An 8,033-nucleotide genomic window follows, 5' to 3' on the forward strand; every position below is an offset into this window, starting at 1 on the left:
GATGTGACCAGGGGCAGCATTTTGTAATGTGCCCACAGGCAGAATTTCGTAACATTACCACAGGCAGCATTTCTTGACATGGCCATGGGCAGCATTTTCTGACATGGCCACGGGCATGCATTTCGTGACATGACTACGGGTATGCATTTTGTGACGTGACCAGGGGCAGCATTTTGTAACGTCCCCACGGGCAGCATTTCGTGACATGGCTACGGGCATCATTTCATAACGTAGCCACGGGTATGCATTTCGTGACATGGCCAAGGGCTTGATTTTCATAACATGACCACGTGTATGCAATTCATGACATGACCACGGGCATGCATTTCGAGTCGTGACCAGGGGCAGCATTTTGTAATGTGCCCAAGGGCAGCATTTCGTAACATGACCACTGGCAGCATTTCGTGACATGTCCATGGGCAGCATTTTGTGACATGGCCACGGGCAGCATTCCGTGACATGACCAAGAGCAGCATTTCGTGACATGGCCACGGGCAGCATTTCGTGTCATGACCACTGGTTGCATTTCATGACATGGCCTCAGGTAGCATTTCGTGACATGGCCACGGGCAGCATTTTGCGACATGGCCTCGGGTAGCATTTCGCGACATGGCCATGGGCAACATTTCATGACATGGCCTAGGGTAGCATTTTGTGACATGGCCACAGGCATGCATTTCGAGACATGACCATGGCCAGCATTTCGTAACATGACCACGGGCAGCATTTTGTGACATGACCAAAAAGCAGCATTTCATGACATGGCCACGGGCAGCTTTTCGTGACATGGCCACGGGCAGCATTTCGTGACATGACCACAGGCATGCATTTCGTGTAATGCCCATGGGCATGATTTTCGTGAGATGACCATGGGCATGCATTTCATGACATGACCACGGGCATTCATTTCGTGACGTGACCAGGGGCAGCATTTTGTAATGTGCCCAAGGGCAGCATTTCGTAATGTGACCACTGGCATGCATTTGGAGACATGACTACGGATAGCATTTCTTTACGTGGCCACGAGCAGCATTTCGTGATATGGCCACAGGCAGCATTTCGTGACATGGCCACGGGCAAGCATTTTGTGACATGGCCAAGGGCATGATTTTCGTGACCTGACCACGGGCATGCATTTCGTGACGTGACCAGGGGCAGCATTTCGTGACATGGCCATGGGCAGCATTTCGTGACATGGCCACAGGCATGCATTTCGTGATATGACTACGGGCATGCATTTCGTAACGTAGCCACGGGTATGCATTTTGTGACATGGCCAAGGGCTTGATTTTCGGGACATGACCACGGGCATTCAATTCGTGACATGACCACGGGAACGCATTTCGTGTCGTGACAAAGGGCAGCATTTTGTAACGTGCCCAAGGGCAGCATTTCGTAACGTGACCACTGGCAGCATTTCGTGACATGTCCACGGGCAGCATTTCGTGACATGGCCACGGACAGCATTCCGTGACATGACCAAGTGCAGCATTTCGTGACATGGCCATGGGCAGCAGTTCGTGTCATGACCACGGGTTGCATTTCGTGACATGGCCACAGTCAGCATTTCGTGACATGGCCACGGGCAGCTTTTCGCGACATGGCCACAGGCAGCATTTTGCAACATGGCCATGGGCAACATTTCGTGACATGGCCTCGAGTAGCATTTCGTGACATGGTCACAGGCATCCATTTCGAGACATGACCGCAGCCAGCATTTCGTAACATGACCATGGGCAGCATTTTGTGACATGACCAAAAAGCAGCATTTCGTGACATGGCCACGGGCAGCTTTTTGTGACATGGCCACGGGCAAGCATTTTGTGACATGGCCACGGGCAGCATTTCGTGACACGGCCATGGGCAGCATTTTGTGACATGGCCACGGGCATGCATTTCGTGACATTACTACGGGTATGCATTTTATGACATGGCCACGGGTATGCATTTTGTGACTTCACCAGGGGAAGCATTTTGTAACGTGGCCACGGACAGCATTTGGTAACATGACCACGGGCAGCATTTTGTGACATGTCCACGGGCAGCATTTTGTGACATGGCCACGGGCAAGCATTTTGTGACATGGCCAAGGGCATGATTTTCGTGAAATGACCACGGGCATGCATTTCGTGACATGACCAGGGGCAGCATTTTGTAACGTACCCACGGGCAGCATTTGGTAACATGACCACGGGCATCATTTCGTGACACGGCCATGGGTAGCATTTTGTGACAGGGCCACGGGCATGCATTTCGTGACAAGACTACGAGCAGGCATTTCACGACATGGCCACGGGCAGCATTTCGTGACATGACCACAGGCAGCATTCCGTGACATGACCAAGTGCAGCATTTCGTGACATGGCCACGGGCAGCATTTCATGTCATGACCACGGGTTGCATTTCGTGACATGGCCACAGGCAGCATTTCGTGACATGGCCACGGGCAGCATTTCGCGACATGGCCACGGGTAGCATTTCGCAACATGGCCATGGGCACCATTTCATGACATGGCCTCGGGTAGCATTTCGTGACATGGCCACAGGCATCCATTTTGAGACATGACCGCAGCCAGCATTTCGTAACATGACCACGGGCTGCATTTTGTGACATGGCCACGGGCAAGCATTTAGTGACATGGCCAAGGGCATGATTTTCGTGACCTGACCACGGGCATGCATTTCGTGACATGACAAGGGGCAGCATTTTGTAATGTGCCCACGGACAGCATTTCGTGAAATGCCAACGGGCAGCATTCTGTGACATGACCACGGGCAACATTTTGTGACATGGCCACGGGCAACATTTCGTGACATGGCCAAGGGCAGCATTTCGTGACATAACCAGAGGCATGCATTTCGTGACTTGACTACGGACATGCATTTCGTGACATGACCAAGGGCAGCCTTTTGTTACATGGCCACGGGATGCATTTCGTGACATGGCCAAGGGCAGCATTTTGTGACATGGCTACGGGCATGCATTTCTTGACGTGACCAGGGGCAGCATTTTGTAATGTGGCCACGGGCAGCATTTCGTGAAATGCCAACTTGCAGCATTCTGTGACATGACCACAGGCAGCATTTCGTGTCATGACCACGTGCAGCATTTCGCGACATGGCCACGGGCAGCATTTTGCGACATGGCTATGGGCAACATTTCGTGACATAGCCACGGGTAGCATTTCGCAACATGGCCATGGGCACCATTTCATGACATGGCCTCGGGTAGCATTTTGTGACATGGCCACAGGCATCCATTTTGAGACATGACCGCAGCCAGCATTTCGTAACATGACCACGGGCAGCATTTTGTGACATGACCAAAAAGCAGCATTTCGTGACAAGGCCACGGGCAGCTTTTCGTGACATGGCCACGGGCAGCATTTCGTGACATGACCACCGGCATGCATTTCGTGTAATGCCCATGGGCATGATTTTCGTGACATGACCATGGGCATGCATTTGGAGACATGACCACAGCTAGCATTTCTTTACGTGGCCACGGGCAGCATTTCGTCATATGGCCACGGGCAGCATTTCATGACATGGCCACGGGCAAGCATTTTGTGACATGGCCACGGGCATGATTTTCGTGACATGGCCAAGGGCATGATTTTCGTGACCTGACCACGGGCATACATTTCGTGACGTGACCAGGGGCAGCATTTTGTAACGTGCCCACGGTCAGCATTTGGTAACATGACCACGGGCAGCATTTCGTAACACAGCCAGGGGCAGCATTTCGTGACATGCCCACTGGCAAGCATTTCGTGACATGGCCACGGGCATCTTTTCGTGACATGGCCACTGGCAGCATTTCGTGACATGTCCACAGGCATGCATTTCGTGTAATGCCCATGGGCATGATTTTCGTGACGTGACCATGGGCATGCATTTCATGACATGACCACGGGCATTCATTTCGTGACATGACCAGGGGCAGCATTTTGTAACGTCCCCAAGGGCAGCATTTCGTAACGTGACCACTGGCATGCATTTGGAGACATGACCACGGCTAGCATTTCTTTACGTGGCCACGGGCAGCATTTCGTGATATGGCCACGGGCAGCATTTTGTGACATGGCCACGGGCATGCATTTCGTGACATTACAACGGGCATGCATTTTGTGACATGGCCACGGGCATGCATTTTGTGACATTACTACGGGCATGCATTTCACGACATGGCCACGGGTATGCATTTCGTGACGTTACCAGGGGAAGCATTTTGTAACGTGGCCACAGGCAGCATTTGGTAACATGACCACGGGCAGCATTTCGTGACATGGCCACGGGCTGCATTTTGTGACATGGCCACGGGCAAGCATTTAGTGACATGGCCAAGGGCATGATTTTCGTGACCTGACCACGGGCATGCATTTCGTGACATGACAAGGGGCAGCATTTTGTAATGTGCCCACGGGCAGCATTTGGTAACATGACCATGGGCAGCATTTGGTAACATGACCACGGGCAGCATTTCGTGAAATGCCAATGGGCAGCATTCTGTGACATGACCACGGGCAACATTTTGTGACATGGCCACGGGCAACATTTTGTGACATGGCCACGGGCAGCATTTCGTGACATAACCAGAGGCATGCATTTCGTGACTTGACTACGGACATGCATTTCTTGACTTGACCAGGGGCAGCATTTTGTAATGTGGCCACGGGCAGCATTTCGTGAAATGCCAACTTGCAGCATTCTGTGACATGACCACAGGCAGCATTTCGTGTCATGACCACGTGCAGCATTTCGCGACATGGCCACGGGCAGCATTTTGCGACATGGCCATGGCCAGCATTTCGCAACATGACCACGGGCAGCATTTTGTGACATGACCAAGGGCAGCATTTCGTGACATGGCCACGGGCAGCGTTTCGTGACATGACCACAGGCATGCATTTGGAGACATGACCACAGCTAGCATTTCTTTACATGGCCAAGGGCATCATTTCGTAATATTGCCATGGGCAGCATTTCGTGACATGGCCACAGGCAAGCATTTTGTGACATGGCCACGGGCACGCATTTCGTGACATGACAACGAGCATGCATTTCACGACATGGCCACTGGTGTGCATTTCGTGGCGTCACCATGGGAAGTATTTTGTAAAGTGGCCATGGGCAGCATTTCGTGAAATGCCAACGGGCAGCATTCTGTGACATGACCACAGGCAGCATTTCGTGACATGGCCACGGGCAACATTTCGTGACATGGCCACGGGCAGCATTTTGTATCATGACCACGGGCAGCTTTTCGTGTCATGGCCACAGGCAGCATTTTGTGACATGGCCAAGGGCAGCATTTCGTGACATGACCAGAGGCATGCATTCCGTGACATGACTACGGACATGCATTTTGTAACATGACCATGGGCAGCCTTTCGTTACATGGACAAGGGAAGCATTTCGTGACATGGCCAACGGCAGCATTTCGTGACATGACCACGGGCAGCATTTTGTAACGTCCCGACACGCAGCAGTTTGTAACGTGGCCACGGACAGTATTACGTGAGCTGGCCACATGCAGCATTTTGTGACATGGCCAAGGGCAGCATTTCGTAACATGGGAACGGGCTGCATTTCGTAATATGGCCACGGGCAGCATTTCATGACATGGCCACAGGCAGAATATCGTGACATGATCATTTGCATGCATTTCGTGACATGACCACGGGCATGCATTTCGTGACATGACCATGGGCTGCATTTCGTAACGTGACCACGGGCAGCATTTCGTAATGTGACCACGGGCAGCATTTCGTAACATGCCCACGGGCAGCATTTCATGACATGACCAAGGGCAGCATTTCACGACATGACAAAAGGCATGCATTTTGAGGCATTACCACAGGCATACATTTCATGACATGACCACGGGCATGTATTTCGTGTCGTGACCAGGGGCAGCGTTTTGTAACGTGCCCAAGGGCTGCATTTCGTAACGTTACCACTGGCAGCATTTCGTGACATGTCCATGGCCAGCATTTAACGACATTGCCATGGGCAGCATTTCGCGACATGGCCATGGGCAGCATTTTGCAACATGGCCATGGGCAACATTTTGTGACATGGCCAAGGGCAGCATTTCTTGACATAACCAGAGGCATGCATTTCGTGACTTGACTACGGACATGCATTTCGTGACATGACCAAGGGCAGTCTTTTGTTACATGGCCACGGGAAGCATTTCGTAACCTGGCCAAGGGCAGCATTTTTTGACATGGCCACGGGCATGCATTTCTTGACATGGCCAAGGGCTTGATTTTCGTGACCTGACCACAGGCATGCATTTCATGACGTGACCAGGGGATGGATTTTGTAATGTGTTCACGGGCAGCATTTCGTAACATGACCACGGGCAGCATTTCGTGACATGGCCATGGGCAGCATTTCATGACATGGCCACGGGCATGCATTTCGTGACATGACTACGAGCATGCATTTCGCGACATGGCCACTGGTATGCATTTCGTGACGTCACCATGGGAAGTATTTTGTAAAGTGGCCATGGGGAGCATTTCGTGAAATGCCAACGGGCAGCATTCTGTGACATGACCACGGGCAGCATTTCGTGACATGGCCACGGGCAACATTTCGTGACATGGCCACGGGCAGCATTTTGTGACATGGCCAAGGGCATGATTTTCGTGACCTGACCACGGGCATGCATTTCATGACGTGACCAGGGGATGGATTTTGTAACGTGTTCACGGGCAGCATTTCGTAACATGACCACATGCATCATTTTGTGACATTACCAAGGGCAGCATTTCGTGACATGGCCACGAGCAGCATTTCGTGAAATGGCCACGGGCAGCATTCCGTGACATGTCCATGGGCAGCATTTCGCGACATGGCCATGGGCAACATTTCGTGACATGGCCACGGGCAGCATTTCGTGATGTGATAAGGGGCTCCATTTTGTAACGTGCCCACGGTCAGCATTTCGTGTCATTACCACGGGAAGCATTTCGTGACATGGCCATGGGCAGCATTCTGTGACATGGCCATGGGCATGCATTTCGTGACATGACCATGGGCAGCATTTCGTGACATGGCCATGGCCAACATTTCATGACATGGCCACGGGCAGCATTTTGTGGCATGAACACGGGCAGCATTTCGTGACATGACCACGGGCAGCATTTCGTGACATGGCCACAGGCAGCATTTCGTGACATGGCCAAGGGCAGCATTTTGTGACATGGCGAAGGTCATGCATTTCATTACATGACCACGGGCATGCATTTCGTGATGTGACCAGGGAAAGCATTTTGTAACGTTCCCACACGCAGTAGTTCGTAACGTGACCACGGGCAGCATTACATGAGCTCGCCACGGGCACCATTTTGTGACATGGCCACGGGCAGCATTTTGTGAAATGGCCACGGGCAGCATTTCGTGACATGGCCAGGGGCATGCATTTCGTAACATGACTACAGGCATGCATTTCGCTACATGGCCACGGGTATGCATTTCGTGACGTGACCAGGGGCAGAATTTTGTAACGTGCCCACAGGCAGCATTTCGTAACGTGACCACGGACATGCATTTCGTGTCATGACCAAGGGCATGATTTTTGTGACCTGACCACGGGCATGCATTTCATGACGTGACCAGGGGATGGATTTTGTAACGTGTTCACGGGCAGCATTTCGTAACGTGACAACGGGCAGCATTACGTGAGATCGCCATGGGCACCATTTTGTGGCATGGCCACAGGCGGCATTTTGTGACATGACCACAGGCATGCGTTTCGAGACATGATCACGGCCAGCATTTTGTTACATGGCCACGTGAAGCATTTCGTGAAATGGCGACGGGCAGCATTTCGTGACATGGCCAATGGCAGCATTTCATGACATGGCCACGGGCATGCATTTCGTGACATGACTACGAGCATGCATTTTGCGACATGGCCACTGGTATGCATTTCGTGACGTCACCATGGGAAGTATTTTGTAAAGTGGCCATGGGCAGCATTTCGTGAAATGCCAACAGGCAGCATTCTGTGACATGAC

This window comes from Acipenser ruthenus, chromosome 37, assembly GCF_902713425.1.
Source record: "Acipenser ruthenus chromosome 37, fAciRut3.2 maternal haplotype, whole genome shotgun sequence".
Lineage (NCBI taxonomy): Eukaryota > Metazoa > Chordata > Actinopteri > Acipenseriformes > Acipenseridae > Acipenser > Acipenser ruthenus.